Source organism: Vombatus ursinus, unplaced genomic scaffold, assembly GCF_900497805.2.
Source record: "Vombatus ursinus unplaced genomic scaffold, bare-nosed wombat genome assembly UNPS02011334.1, whole genome shotgun sequence".
In the NCBI taxonomy this organism is placed as follows: Eukaryota; Metazoa; Chordata; class Mammalia; order Diprotodontia; family Vombatidae; genus Vombatus; species Vombatus ursinus.
The window spans coordinates 388,891-405,332 of NW_020951112.1; the positions used below are offsets into that span (position 1 = coordinate 388,891).

The following is a 16,442-nucleotide window of genomic DNA, read 5'->3' on the forward strand; positions in this document are numbered from 1 at the left end:
CTGAAGTAGAGTTTTTGAATCCACCAATTCATTTTCATTTATCCTGATTACATTTCATACTGGGCAGTTAGTGTTCAGAACACAGTGGATAGAGTGACAGGCCTGGAGTCAGGAAGACTCATCCTCCTGAGTTCAAATCTGGCATCAGAAGCGTACTAGTTGTGTGACACTTAACCCTGTTTGCCTCAGTTTCTTTATCTGTAAAACTAGTTGGAGAAGGAAATGGCAAACCACTCCAGTATCTTTGCCAACAAAACCCCAAATGGGGTCACAAAGAATCCAATATGACTGAAAATGACTGAAAATAACAACAGTTAATATTATTAGGTTTAATTCAGCATTTTAACTTTTTAAGATCTTTTAGGATTCTGATGGTCATTCAGACAGAATAACAATGATTTCATTTCAGTCTTTGGATCCCTAATATGTGCTTTTAAAACATTAACTGAATTGAATTGAATTCAATGTGTTAGCTAACCTACCAAAATTTCCTTTATTTGGAAATCTGATAAGCATGTCATGTATACTTTCATTCAAGTCAGTGATAAAAATCTCAAATAGCACAGGGCCAAATACAAATATTAGAGCCCTTCTTCCAAGCTGATCTAGTCCCATTGATGATAACTTCTTTCATTGGAAATTTGCAGAGCTCCAAATCTGCCTACTTGGACTATCATTCTAGACTATTTATCTCTTTCTTGTCCTGAAGACAGAATTCATAGGATACTTAAATAGAAGCTATATGATGGTGGATTCATGAATTTTGCCGAAGGCTGTATGTGTGTGCATGTTTGTGTGTATAATTATTTGATATATGGCTTATCATTTGAACTTAGAGGTGACTCTCTAAGACAATACTTTACAGAAGAGATATTAATTTGCATTGGTGGAGGAAAGTTCTTCACTAGGAGTTCCAATGAAATCATGGCTCTAGACAAAAAAAAAACCCTCCAAATATTGAAAAAATTCCACATGCAATATAGTTGACCAACTAATGTCAATTTGATAGACATGAAGTTAAGCCTTCCTTCTTCCACTGCAGTTTTTTTTTAGGCAATTGGGGTTAAGAGACTTGCCCAAGGTCACACAGCTAGTAAGTGTCAACTGTTTGGTCTGCAGTAAGATTTGAACTCAGATCTTCCTGAATTCAGGGCCGGTGCTCTATCCACTCCGCTACTTAGCTGCCCCTTCCACTGCAGTTTTGACATGGTTTAATATTTCTCAATTCAAGATATGACATAAGGATAGTGGATTTTTCATCCCTTATTAGGGTTATTTAATTTTCCTTGATCAACCATCACCTAGATATGCTTCTAGTCACAAGCAGTGTGCTTGAGGGGCAGGAGAAATAATTTAGGTGTCTTAGGCAAGGTTAAAAAAAAAGTCTGTCCCCCGGGGACTTCAAGATATTCTTATAACACATGAGACTTGACTTATCACAAAATAAATACTTACACGCCATGGCCAATGAAATTTGCCAGTCTGTAACTTTATAAAGACTTATCTTAAAAAGACATATTAAAAAGCATCTCCTATATGAGGCTTTTCTTGGTCCATCTGTCCCACTAGAAGCCAGTGCCTCCTGAAGATTTCTATGAATTCACTTCGTAAGTATCTTATAATTACTCATATATGTACATATTTCTTCAATAGAATGTGAGCTTCCTGAGGGCAGACACTGTCTCATTCCTCTTGTGTCTCTAGTACCTATGCTTGGAACAAAGTGGGCAAAGTTACATGCTGATTGATCAATCGATTGCACCTTCTTGTGAGTTGTGCCCCAGATAACATCTCATTTTGTTAGCTCCTAGTCCAAGCTCTGCTTATGACCATTGATTTTTTTTGTCCTAGAAACCACTGTGGAAATGACCAGTGAAGAGCTTTGGGCAATGTTGTATTGGTTCTACTGCCCTCTAGCGACATAGTAAATGATTGCAGCTACTGCTCTCGGAACCTTTCAGCTGCAGGTTCTTACTTGTTTCCTAGGGAGAATCCTTGGTCTAGAAGTGTGGACCCCAGTGATCTTGTGATTCAGGCTAAGGTGAACAGTCCAAAGGCATCCTTAAAGAACTCCAAATGTCTTACAGTCCCCATTCATTCACAACAACAAAACTTCCGGCACCCACCAATTTGATGGACTTTCCTTTAAATGAGTCTGATGAAATAAAGACAAGACTTTTCTCATACACAATCCAGAAGTAACAGTGAGAATTCAGTGATGGATGTTAAAAATTCTTTTGGAGGAATATCTCAGGGATATTATTCTCCCCTCCTGATTTGAAGGGGAGGGAAAAATGCCGAGTGGTTTGTCTTCATTTCTAATATTAAGTCCCCATAATTCTTTCTCCCAACTCATTAAAGTTTAACCAGATGCATCCTCTTCCAGCTTTCCTTACCAAAAAAACGTATTTTAGAGACCTGTCAAGTCCTTCATGAGTACTCATGGTAATGGGCCTAATTTTAATTCTTAAAATGCCGAACTGCTTGTAGAAATCCTGTAAATGTCAAGGAGAGAAAATTTACATGAAATCTGTGTACAAACAGGAGAATGTTTAAGAAAAAGGAAAAGAAGAAAAAAAGAAGAAGAAAGCAATCCTTCCTAAAATTTCCCTGTGTATGAATGCTGGAAGACTTGGGTTGGAATTTCCCATTCAGCCATCGCTAAAGAGAAGAGGAAAAGAAAAAGAAAGAGAAAACTACACACTTATCTTAAAGATTCATGATCCAAGAGCCCAATAGAATCTGCAGTTTCCATAGAGCTGGGCCCTCAATTCCCCCCTTTAATGTAATTAAGCCCCAAGATTTATGAATACAACAGCCCAGAACCTGATGCACGTTCATTTTCAATTATTTCAATGAAAGGGCCCTATCCAGATGTCTCTATTTACAGCATTGAAACAGGCAGGACCAGGGGCCCTGGGGGAGGGACCACAAATTGTCACACTTGTTAATTCTTCACAGAGGACACTCAGCAGAGGTCCTGGCTTTGACCCTGGCACACAAGGCAAGAAGCTGCTGGCGTAAGGGCATCAATGGCAAAAGGGCCCACCCAGTGACCTGCCAGGGTCACTCCCTTGGCTTTGTAGGTATTTGGGGTCATAATGGGAAGACAGCTAGGGTGGGTTTTTTTTAAAAATTTCTTCTACAGTTCTGAGGGCATTGAAGGAAAGTGACCAGGCAAGCTCTGATGTGGAAAAAACAAAACAAAACAAAACAAGCCAACCAACCCAACATATAGAAGGAAAGGATCAAGTTTCACTTGGCAACAGTAACTACAGTAGGATGGGTGGCTACAGTGAAAAGCATACAACACAGAATGACCCACGTGATCTGGCTGATCTGGGCGGTTTGGTTTTGCTTTTTCCTTTGAAGGTTTCCTTGTGTTTGCATTTCAGTTTTAATGTTCTCAGGTCTGGGCTTTATTCCCTTGAGAGATATAGGACACAACATCTCTCTTTTGCCAATTACTTTCCACTATTCTTGGTCCTTTAACCAGCAGACCCCCACCTGCCAGGATGGACCATGATACCTTAAATTGTCCCATTTGATTCTGGCTTTTAGAGATCTTTAAGGTTTCCTTAAGCCAGGAATTCTTAACTTTGTGTGTATGTGCGTGTGTGTGTGTGTGTGTTTGTTATGGACCCCTCTGGCAATCTGGTAAAGCCTGTGGACACTTATCCAGAATAATGTTTTTAAATGTATAAAATGCAACAGAAACCAATGAAAACAAAACACAGTTATCAAAGTATATATTTTTTAAAAGTTCAGAGATCTCAGGTTAAGGATACTGCCTTAGGCTCTGCCAAAGGTTTTTTTTTTTTTTTCCTTTTTTGGGAAAAGATGAAAAGTGATCTTGCCATAAAGTGAACTTTTGCATTGAAGTATCATTTTATTTTATTATATTATTTTATGGGTCTCTAAAAAGGTTTATTTATGCCTTTTTCTTTTATATCACATTCATTTCTGGATTCAAATTCCACTTCTCATATTTAGTAGCTGTAAGATGTTAAGTAAAAATATTACTTTAAAAATTACTTAAAAGTGCTTTTTTGGGTTGGCGGGGAGTGAGGCGGCAGCACCATGAAGGCCTCAGGCACCGTGAGAGAATATAAGGTAGTTGGAAGCTGCCTGCCTATTCCGAAGAATCTAGTGCCTCCTCTTTATCAGATGTGGATCTTTGCTCCTAATCATGTTGTAGCAAAGTCCCGATTCTGGTACTTTGTTTTCTAGTTGAAAAAGATGAAGAAGTCTTCTCCAGAAATTGTATACTGTGGACAGGTCTTTGAAAAGTCCCCTCTTAGGGTGAAAAATTTTGGCATCGAACCCACAACATGTACAGGGAGTGCAGTACAGGGCTGGTGCCATCACTCAGTGCTACTGAGACATGGGAGCCCATCACCATGCCTGGGGCCACTTCATCCAGATCATGAAAATGGAAGAAATTCCTGCCAGCAAGTGCTGCCAGTCTGCAATCAAGCAGTTTCATGACTCCAAAATCAAGTTCCCTCCGCCCCACCGAGTTCTACATCACCAGCACAAACCATGCTTTACTACCAAGAGGCCCAATACCTTCTAAGTGCAGAGACAAGGAAGCACCTGTTTTATTTTATCTGTTTAAATAAATTTCTCAGTTGGAAACCCCCTCAAAAATTACTTAAAAGTAAGTAAAAATAGGTTCCTAGATTTTGTAGGAGAAGATAAATGGTGCAGTAGATAGAGCTCTGGGCCTAGAGAGAGAAGACCTGAGTTCAAATCTGGCCTCACACACTGATCAGCTGTGTGACCCTAGGCAAGTCATTTAACTCTGTTTACCTCAGTTTCCTCATCAGTAAAATGAGCTGGAGAAGGCAATGGAAAACTGCTCTAGTATCTTTGCCAAGAAAACCCCAAAGGGGGTCATGAAGAGTCAGACATGACTGAGATGACTGAACAAAGAAGGATCTTCAGGGGCCATCTCTTCCACCCACCTAATTTTACAGATGAATGAACTGTGGGCTCAGGAGATTAGGTAATTTGCTCAAGGTCATATGATCATAAACATTGACCTTAGAGGTAATTCAGTCAAATGTGTTCGCTGTATAGAAGACACCAAGGCCCTGGGAAATTAAATGACTTGCCCATGAATACACAGCCAGAAGGAGGCAACTAGGTGGCACAGTGGAGAGAGTGCCAGGTCTGAAGTCCGGAAGACCTGAGGTCATTTCTGGCCCTAGACACTTCCTAGCTGTGTGACCTGGGGCAAGTCACTTAACCGCATTTGCTTCAGTTTTCTCATTTGTAAAATAAACTGGAGAAGGAAATGACAAAACACTCCAGTATCTTTGCCAAAAAGATAGCCTGTAAATATCAAAGGCAGGATTTGATCAAGCCCTCTGACTCCAGGGCTAGGGCTCTCACCACTGCATTGACATATCTCCCATTGCCTCAGTTCAGCAAAACAAATAAACTCATTGACTGTCCCTGAAAGAATATCTACTGTTCCACACTCATCATCCTTCCTCATGCCTTCAAAGAAAGGAGGGAAGTACATTTGCCCATTCTTAGGTTGAGGCATTATTTTTATTTGACATAGTGACTACCATGGACCTTGTATTTGTAATCAGGAAGACTCAATTTGAACCTTGCCTTTGACACTAATTGTCTGTGTGACCTTGGGCAAGTCCTTAGTGACCCTACCAGATACTAAGACCATAAGTGGCAGAGGAAGTGACCACCTGCATTGATAGAGGGAGTTTCCACACCAGGATGTTCCCTACACTGTTCAAATCATAAATCTAGAAGAAAAAAGAGCTTTTATATTTAGAAATATTATACTTATAAATATACTTATTTATATTTATAAAATTAGTTATATTTTATATTGATATATTTGTGTTATATATACTTTAGATTTAGATTTATAAAGAGTTTTAAGTGCTGCAAACACTCATTTGAGTCTCACAACAGCTCTGTAAAGTAGGATTCTTATTATTTCCTTCTACAAATGAGGAATTTTGGTGTTGTTCAGTTGTTTCAGTCTTGTCTGATTCTTCATGACCCCTTTTGGGGTTTTCTTGGCAAACATGCTGCAGTGGTTTGCCATTTTCTTCTCCAGCTCATTTTACAGATGAGGAAACTGAGGCAAACAGGGTGAAGTGACTTACCCAGGGTCACACAGTGAGGAAGTGTGAGGCGAGATTTGAACTCAGGAAGCTGAGGCGCTCTGTGCACTATGGCACCATCTAGCAACACTTCCTCAAAGGGTTAACACACAGCTAATATAGTATTTCAGACTTGGTCAGACCTTATATATCCTTTTCCTTCTGGACACTCTCTGACTGCCTCTCTCAATGCAGACTAAGTTAGCTTTTGGGACTGTCATTTTGAACTGTTGATACATTGAGGATACAGATTCCTTTTGTCATGAGCCCCTATTAAATACACTCATCCATCTTGTACTTGTCCTGTTGTTTTCTCAAGCCCCTAGGAAAGATTTGGAATTCATCTTCACCAAGTTCCATCTTGTTTGAGTTGGTCCAGCAAACCATGAACACTCCTAGCCTGCCAAGATCTTTTTTAGATCTTAAAAAAAATGCTTTTATTCTGAACTTAAACACCAAAAGAGAAGAGCATTTCCAAACATACAGTTGAATAAATACTAAGAGAGGATTCTATAGGAAATCATGTATTTTCTCCATTGTATGCCACTAGCTTTTTTTGGTAGTACATTATTACTCTTTAATAACACATCAACTGATATACATACATCATTTTAAGTCGATGTCAATCACTGTTGTCTTTCAGCAATAAATGAGTATGAACCTTAATGAGATTTTTCCAAAAATGCTTTGCAGCACCTCACACATTGCTGATATACAGTCTCAAAGTCAGAGTCATTTCCATGATACGGATTTTCATTAATAAGTTGTTTCTGTGGATCATAGCTTCTAAGAAGTTCAATTTTAACTTTGCAGTTTTTAACTTGATTAACTTTTCTATTCAAATCTCTCAGATTGCTTTCAACCATACACAGTATATAACCAAAGGTCAGGAAATCTTCTTTGGAAATCTGCCTGGCAATATGATTCTTGGTAATGCCACGTGTCTTCATGCAAGTCTGCCCCGGATAATCAGGGGAGTTTCCTATTTCATATGTAGATATTGCTGCACTCTCTATCCTCTGCCTATCTGAAATATTTTGATCAGCTACAAGTTTCCTAAAAACTGCTTCTGTTGCAGGTGAGCGACAAATATTACCCGTATACACGAACAGCATAGACTTCATTCCCTCTGTGGCCATTTTTAATATCCCGCTGCCCACTAGCTGTTTTTTGATGATAAATTCTACACATTAAGCACCTACATTTGCTAAGTATGGGGGATACAAAAATGTGTGTGTGCGGAACAGACCAGACAGCCCCTGCCCCCTAGGAGCTTATATTCTATTGTAACTAAATTGATTCATCAGCAACCAGGCTAACTACAAAAGAATGTTCTATTAGGAAGAATATTTCATTCAGATTGGGAGGGGTGGAGAGACAATTTGAAATTGCCTTGCTTATCTGTGTTTCTCTCTGAACTTTTTTAGTGCATTTTCTTTTTTTCTTTTTATTTTAATTTCCAAATTCTCTCCATTCAGTGACTTTGTTCAGTTCAGTTGTTTCACTCATGTCTGACTTTTCACGACCTCATTTGGGGTTTTCTTGACAAAGATAGTGGAGTGGTTTGTCATTTTCTTCTCTAGCTCATTGCACAGATGAGGAAGCTGAGGCAAATAGGGCTAAGTGACTTGCTCAAGGTCACACAGTTAGTAAGTGTCTGAAGCCATATTTGAACTCATGAAGATGAGTCTTCTTGATTCCAAGCCCAGTGCTCTCTTCACTGTGCCACTAGCTGCCCTACAAATGAGGAAACTGAAGTCTAAAGAGGTTTAGTGGGAGAAACATCATTCTTTAGTGGTTAAATCGGTCAAGAAATGCAGTCAAGAAGAGGGCTCCAAATCTTCCTCTGACACTGGCTGTGGGACCACGGGAAGTCACTTCCATTTTCTGAGCCTCAGTATCCTCAATGAGGTGGAGGGAATTGCTCAAGGTCAAACAATTAATGTCAGAGGCAACATTGGGACCCAGATCTTCCTGGTTCAGATTCCTTCACTCTAGCCCCTATACCAGATTGCCTCTCAAAGGAAAATCCCAAACAATAGCAGGGAGCTCAGCGCCACTAATTCGATGCACTGCATATTAAACAGATACATATGTACATAACTTGTATGCAGACAAAACAGTAAAACTAAACCCAAACCTACCCTTCTCTCCAGCCCATCATTTTCTTTCTGCCACTCCCAGGCTCTAGTCATTACCTTGCAGTGAAGAATGAATGGGGTAACTGCCTTGGTGGAGTGGTAATTGCTTGTTCCATAAATAGATGGTCTAGTGGAAGGGAGCTATTGGTGGACTTGCTTCTGAAACACTGTTTCTCAGAAGCCCTGCCAGGGCCTTCCTGATTAGTCCCTGGAAATCCATTTTTGGTCCTCTCTTATGAGTCATGACCTTTACCAAGCCCAAGGTGATATATTCACTGAATTTCAAGGGATTCAAGTGGAAGCAGGGTCATCCTAAAATAGAGCTTCCACTTGGAAGGATGATGCTTGGACTCACCTACATTCTTCTGACTTAAGAAATGATTTAATAATTCCCCCTCAAAATCTTGCACCATTTAGGGCTTTATTATAATCATGTAAGTCTTCCTGGCTCCAGTAAGCACATTTCAGACATTGATAGAGTTCCTGACCGTATGTCAACTTTTAGGGGGCTGAGTAATGCTCCATTTCCACATCTCTGCTTCTTAAAATTTCTGGGTTCCTTCAAAGCTCAGCTCAAGTATCAGCCTATTGAAACTGCCCTTTATTTAGTTTGTATATATTTTCTAACTTACTTACATGCTCTATACACCATAGAATACAAGCCCCATGGTGGCAGGGATGCCTCATTTTTGTCTTTGTACCTCCGCCTAGCCCACAGTAGAATATTTATAAGTGCCTGTTGAATAAATGATTCTAGAGGACCAATGATGATCCTTGTTACTCATTTCCTGATTGAGAGGTGATGGATTCAAAATAAAGGATAAAATACCCATTTTTGTACATGGCCAATGAGAGAATTTATTTGGTTTGACTATATATATTTCTTTTTCAGTCGTGGAGGTGGGAGGGAGATGAAAATAAATAAATGTTTGTTAATTAAACATTTTTAACTTAAAAAAGGAAAAAAAAATGAATGAAGACCTTCCTGATGTAAACAGACTTTGAGGCATACCTGTCTCTCTCTCTTAGTTGGTTGGTGGAAAGTGAAGGCTTCCTGAACATGACTGCATGGATGTTTGGGAATTTTAGTCCAAAATCATGGAATAAATTCCTCTTGTATAAAGTGGAAGGATCAGGAAAGCTTGAGAAAGAGAGGCTTACTGTGGCAGATTTGGAGAATAAGTATTCGGGCAGCAGCAGTGGGATGGTCATGGGAGAGTGAAACTTTAGCAGGCCTTTTGCAATTCAAGTTCAGAAACTAGAGTCCAAATGTGGTGGGCTTGATACTAGTGCCATAGAACTATGCTTATTAAAAAATCTCCAATGGGCCTGTCTGAAAGAGTGAAGCTTACTGAATAGTTGTCCTGAAAATCCTCTGAAGCTTGAATTTCTGTCTCTCCAACCCCTGCCTGAAGATGGCAGAGAGCGACTTTCAAGTTTTTCCATTTCTTTCAGTTTTCTCTAATTGTTAATTTGATTTTCTTTACAACTATCACTAGTTACAACTGGAACTGTGGAGGTCAGGAATTTGTCTAGAATTTACATATCAGAGTACCAGCATCCTGACAAGAGAGCCTTGATGGTTTTCCTTGGTCCAACACATATTACCAGGATGTGAATTTTGATTAATATATGATGAAATCTGTAAATTATGCTCCTTTGATCTTTCAGATGATTTGTACCTGATTCATGGGTTCATATTGCAGTCTTATTTCCTACTATTGCCCCTTTATGTTGGCTACTTACAAACTTACTATACTGACTAAGAAAAGTGGAGGTAGTCAGGGGTATCAGAACAAGAGATAACACAAGAAGTGAGGGAGAAAAATGAGCTAAGGAAAGGACAATTTAAAGGCACTCACCTTTACATGGATGCCTTGAACAAAAATTATCTTTCCCTAGACGTTTTCCCTTTTTCTTTGCTATAATGCCTGGTATTCTTTCACTATTAAAGATTAATTTGAATGAACAAGATCCCTGGCTTTACAATTCAACTAGGTTTGGAGAATTAGTGAGCTATTAATCACTTATCTATCTCTCTGCTCCATTCAGAGTTTTTCAACTCCCTCTCATGCGTCCCCACCTGCTCTGTCATGATAATATAAGCCTCTTGTGGGAAGGGACTGTCATTTTTTGCTTCTGTTTGCATCTTTAGTGTTTAGCACAGTACCTGGAACACAGTAAGAGCTTAATAAATGCTTGTTGACTTGACTTATTGATCAATTCTCTAATTTATTTTCAGTTTTAAATATACAAGTCTTTATTGTAATAGCAATGCCATTCTAAGATGTAAAATTCATGGCAATTGCTGCAAGTATCACATGCCAGGTATAAAATTAGACCTTTTCCTCTAGGAAGGGTCAATTAATTAATTACATCATATGATAGATCAACACACAGGTCAGCATACAGAAGTGCTGAGTTTGGAGTGTACTGTAAACAGAAAGATAGTGAAGGGTAGAACATAATCACAGGCCATGATTTGGCCCTTGTTTATGTGGCCTCAAAGCATGGAGAACAACAGTCTAAGAATATAAAGATCACAAAGGGCAATGGAGGGGTACATGATGGGCATGAGGCTGACACATATGACCAATGAGGAACCTTGATGAAGAATGGGAGGAAAGAATAACATCAAGGAAATGTCTGTGTGGAAAAAGATGGGCTGGTCATATGGGGAGGGTGAGATTGACATCACACCTACTCTACTGGAATACGTGAAATGATAGAAAGGAGGACAACCTCCAACACTTTGGGAGTCTCCCTTGCAGTAGTCTTACAGGGGGGCATGGACAGGAGTCACACAGGATTGGCAGGCAGGAATGGCATGTGACTTGCTGCAATGGAAGGAACCTCCTCCATATCAGTGAAGCACCTCAATGAAATCCATTAGAGCATCTGAGTATTAATGATCCCAGTAACAGCTCACATTTATAAAGTGCTTAATTGTAGCATGTGAACTAACCATCTCTTATTCCTCGCTTGCCCACCAAGGATGGGGGAGACGACATCTACTTAAATAGGTTTACGCAGTGTAGAAGGAGGGTAACCTTGGAGGAGAAGGTACCAGCAGAAAGAGCTAGTCAGGGTCAGGAGCAGGAATGATGACCTGAAGAAGGGATGTCAGGATGTGGTTCAAGGGCTCAGAAATGAAAACTGGAAGAGGTTTCAAATAAAGTTAATCATAGTGAACTTCATTTCAATTCAACAAATGATATTAAATGCCTACTGTGCTAGATTGCTGGGAGAGGCCCAAAATTTAGCTAAGATGTCATCATGGAATTTATGTTCTGATATGATGGGAAAAAATATGAACAGATAATGGTAATACACAGTTATCACGTGGTACGTGTGAAAGAGATGCGCTATAATATATGACAAATGTATGAAACATGCACAATACTACCTCATATCTGCATAAAAGGGGTATGAAACAAAATGCATATAAGTTCAAGGGTGAAGGTTATTAATAATCACAATTAACATTTATATAATGCTTTAAGGTTTGCAAAGTGCTTTACATAGGTTAACTCATTCCATCCTCACAACAGCCCTGTAGGGTAGGTGCTATTGTTATCCTCATTTTATAGATGAGGAAACTGAGCCATAAAGAACTGAAGTGATTTGTCCAGGGTCACACAGTAAGTATCTGAGGCATTATTTGAACTCAGGGAACTCCAAGTCTCATACTCAATCCACTGGTCCACCTAGCTTCCTGCTTCAGAAATATTATTCTCTGGTGATCAAGGAGGGCACAATATTGGAGGTACACTTTCAAGGATTTATAGGAATTCAACAGGCCTGCAGCAATGTTTCTTCAGGGTTTAGAGGTAACCTTGTGTCTTTGAAGGTTATTCCAGGAGAATGCAAGGCTAGCAGTTCCTAGCTGCTGGAACATGCCTAGAACTGACTTACAAATAGATCAGAGAAAACAAAATGGAAAACAGTCGATTTAAGAGACCACTAGCCTCTCCTTTTATGTATAAGGAGACAGAGCCTCCAAAGAGAAATGAATTGCTCATGGTCATACAACTAGGAAGGGACAGGTCCATGTTAGACTAACTCGGGTGTTTGGATTCCTAATTCAGCACGATTTTCAGAATAGAACAGAAATATCTTCTCACCCCAACCTTCACCCCCAGTTGACCAGCTCAGATGATAGTAACTTGCTGGGATTTCCTCCTCTTTTAAATCCATTTCACGGTTGAGAATGGTGGCATGTGTCAATACTTTTTCCTGGGTATCCTATCAACCCCCAGGTGACAACAGATCTGTTATGAAGAACCAGGGCCATCAATGGCCTCTACCCCAAATCATTGCATGTTTAGATTCAGTAAGCTACTAAAAGTATTAAAGACCACACAGAATCATTAGCAGTCAGTAGATCTGATTCATCTGAATGTTTCTTCCTCCCTCCCCCATATCCCCAATCTGGAAAAGGATCCACGTTTCAGATTTGCAGCATTCCAGGGGGCGAGATGAGGTGTCAGAAATGCACATCTGTCCACTTTTGATGACAATGCATGCTAAGTCGATTTGCCAGTTATTTATGGGTATTGAAGTGGTATTCCTATTGTTACTTAAAAGCCACAGTGGGCTCCCCTTGTTTCCTGCCTTCCCCCTTGCCGGGCGTAAATCTCACTTCTGCCCATCCTATTGTTCATGGGCAAAGCTGCCATATTGTGTTGATTGCTATTACATTGAAGCTGAAAGGGAGGGACAGAAATGCGGCAGCACATCTAACCAGCAGGGAGATCCTCTATCTATTCTTGTGCTCTTGGGACAGGGTCAGAAAGTCATGGCAGGCATCTGACCCCCGATAACCTCTCTAAGGCCTGCAGTGGGCAGTTTTGGGGGAAGAACTTAATTAAATACAATTGAATTTCCCTGCTAACATTTCTCTTCTGAAAGAGCTCCTTTTAGCTGGCTTGCTGTTTGCTGGTGAGGAGCAAACAAAGGTGCCCCCTTTTGTCCCAGCAAAGAAAAGTGAGCATACTTTTTCATAAAAGGGGCTGTGATTTTCTTTTTTTTTTGTTTCTCTGGTGCTGGCTTGATAATTCAACCAGAGGATTTTTTTTTTTTTCTGAAAAGGTAACCACAGTGAAGAAAGATGAATACACCAAGCGAAACCAACCCACTCTCATCTATGAGAAAAGCTGACCTTGCCTGTTATCTTAAAGAGATTTAGATCTAATTCTCTTGGAAGGTTATCCTCCGTGGAATTTCTGTGTGGTTGACATGAGTGCCATTGGTCAACTAACACAGAACTTGATGATGTCCTGAATTCTTCAGGTGCAATTTGAGAGGAAGCAGATGCAAAGAGATATACTTTGGCAGGCTTAGTTGTGAAACTTCTAATAAGCAACCAATGGCCAAAGGAAAGACTGGAATCACAGATTCAGAGGCCGAGGTAAAAAGGAACCCAGAGATCATCTTGTCTGACACCCTCATTTAAGATGAGGAAACCAAGCCTCAGGCTATTTACATGACTTGCTCAAGGTCACTCAGGTATTACTACAAAAGGTGTCAATGAGATCCCATATGGTCGAACAGGAACCTTGACTCTTTGGCGTCAACCTTAGAGGCCATGCATGTTGCCCATTATAAGCCCTACCCCGCTTCTTAGGAACTGACTGCTCTTCTTCTGGCCACATATGACTTAATAAATGGTTGTGAATGAGCAGGCACGCCTGTGCATCTGGATCTTTCTGTATCAAACAAAAACTCTCATCCACGAAAACTCAGACCACCTGTCTTGCCTTCATTGTTCTGAAAAAGAGTTCTTTTTAATTTAAAAAAATGTTTAATTGGCATCATTGTCCAGACTTTCTGAAATTTGCTTCTTTGCTAACATATGGATGGCCCTGTATTCCTTTTCATCACAAATGGGCCCCTTTGGTCATTAATACCACACGCTTGCCTCACTCTTCTCTTTTCAAAGAGACCAGCCTCGTCTATTATTTCCAAGCTCTATACCTTGGGTGGAAGGTGGCAACCAGTATGGCTTTTCCAATGCACTTGATTTACCTTTCAATGCATAATTACCACCAAACTAGTTAATTGCTTTCTAAGTGTCCAAAATTCCCTCATTCAATTTTGCTTTCATTTATCCCCCTCCATTATACTGCTACTGTTCAACATAAACACAAATGATTGTTAACGAAGGCCTAATGCCACATTCATTAGAAAATCAGGTTAATGACTGCCAATGAATATCAGAGCTATTTTTTTTCCTTTCCAGGTGGGCCTTCCTGCATTTTGTGGGGGGGAGGGATATACAATGAAATCATACCTGCATTCTAAACTGATAGGGAAGTTTGAAATGAGTAATTTCCATGAATTTTCCTAACCCCAAATTCCTACTTTTGCTCACCTCTGGCTAAAGTTTTGTTCTTTAGAAAGACAAAGTCATTATGGTGACTAAGCTCTGTTGTGAAGGAAAGCCTACGGTGTACTTCCTTCCTTTCTTTTCAGAGATGGGGCCTAAAGGCATGGAACATTGCACATGCTCTATGACCTGGTTGATACATTGCTTAGATCATAGACTGGGAACTGAAAGGTACCATAGAGGAGATTGAGGCCCATCCCCCCATTTTATAGATGAGGACACTGAAGCCAAGAAGGATTAAGTGACTTGTCTAGGGGCAGAAAGTTTCTGAGGTAGAACGTGAAGCTAGGTCTTTCTGATTCTAAACCAAGGCCTCTGCCTTCAGGTTTTCTGAAATGTTTTTTTCCCCTCTCTGTTTTTATTCTTTGTTATAAGGGATGGCTCTCTGGGTGAGGCTGGGGATGATCTATATATCAAGTAATGAAGTTTATGTTAAATTTAAAAATAGTGATTAAACATGTTGAAAAGAAAGGTACACAGAACTTTCCATAAGCATTTCCCCTATTTTTTCTTTCATTTTTTTCTTCCTTGGATTATGTAGTATTTATTTATCTATTTAGAAGTTGCATTCCCTCCAGTAGAATTTACACTCTTGGAGGGTAAAGACTATTTTCTTTGACTTTGTACGTTAAGCACCCAGCCTAGTCCAAGACACATAGGAGGTCCTTCATAAAGTGCTTCCTGAATGAGTGAATGAATACTGAACAATTGCACTAAGACCTTGTGGTACAATGGAACTTAGGCTGGCAAGATCATGGAAGACTTCCTGGAAGAGGTGGCATTTAAAGTGGGCTATGAAGGATGGATAGGAATTCAACAGGCAAAGCTAGAGAGAAAGAGTATTTCATGCACAGGGAATAGCCTAATCAATAGTCTTGAAGATGCAGTGCTAGTTTGTGTGCAGGGAGCTGTCCAGTCTGGCTTTAACATGGAGGGATGGGCAGTGATCTAAGATGAGCTCTGGCCTCAGAAAATGTGGAGGATTGTAGAGAGCCTTGAATGCCAGGTGAAGGGATTGGGACTGGAGAAACTTAATTTGCTTGCATTTGTATTGATTATTGATTTCTCTTAGAAGAATCATGTGGTCTCTGCCCTTAAAAAGTTTATGGTGTAGTTGGAGCTGCTTTCACTAACTTTTATGTTGAGGATGGTACTTCTCTGACATATTCTGTGTTGTCTGTTGGGCTGATTCTTATAGCAAGAACTTAATGGGTAATCAAAGCAACCAATTGCAGGGAGGTGGTGCAGTGAACAGAGTGCTAGACCTGGAGTCAGGGAGACTCATCTTCTTGAGTTCGAATCTGGCCTCAGAAACTTCCTAGCTGTGTGACCCTGGGCAAGTTACCTAACCCTGTGTGCCCCAGTTTCCACATCTGTAAAATGAGCTGGAGTTTCAGTGTCTCTGCCAAGAAAACTCCAAATGGTGTCGTGAAAGAGTCGAATACCACTGAAAAGACTGAACAACAAACAACCAATCAAGTAATTTCTAAAGTCTCTTAATTATATAGGAAGTAAAGGGTGATACAGACAAAAGGCAAATTGGATGGGTAAATTTTTTGGGACTCTTCAATCGGGTGTTATAGCCTCATGCAAGATGATATAATGTAAAGAATCCTGGAGTCTAAAGAACTGGGTATGAATCTTGCCTCTGGTAACTGGCAGCTACTTGACCAAGGACAAGGCACCCAGTCCCTTAGCCTGAGTTTTTATAGCTATAAAAGAGGAGTAGTAACACTTGTACCATTTGCTATAGAAATATAGGTTGTGGTTAGC

At 40.0% G+C, this 16,442-nt stretch overlaps 2 pseudogenes; one reads left to right on the forward strand and one right to left on the reverse strand.

Annotated features, from left to right (window-relative positions):
• The first annotated feature begins 4,080 nt into the window (after window positions 1-4,080).
• On the forward strand, window positions 4,081-4,576 carry LOC114038499 (annotated as a pseudogene).
• Window positions 4,577-6,802: 2,226 nt separating this feature from the next.
• LOC114038496 lies at window positions 6,803-7,279 on the reverse strand (annotated as a pseudogene).
• Between the last annotated feature and the right edge of the window lie 9,163 nt (window positions 7,280-16,442).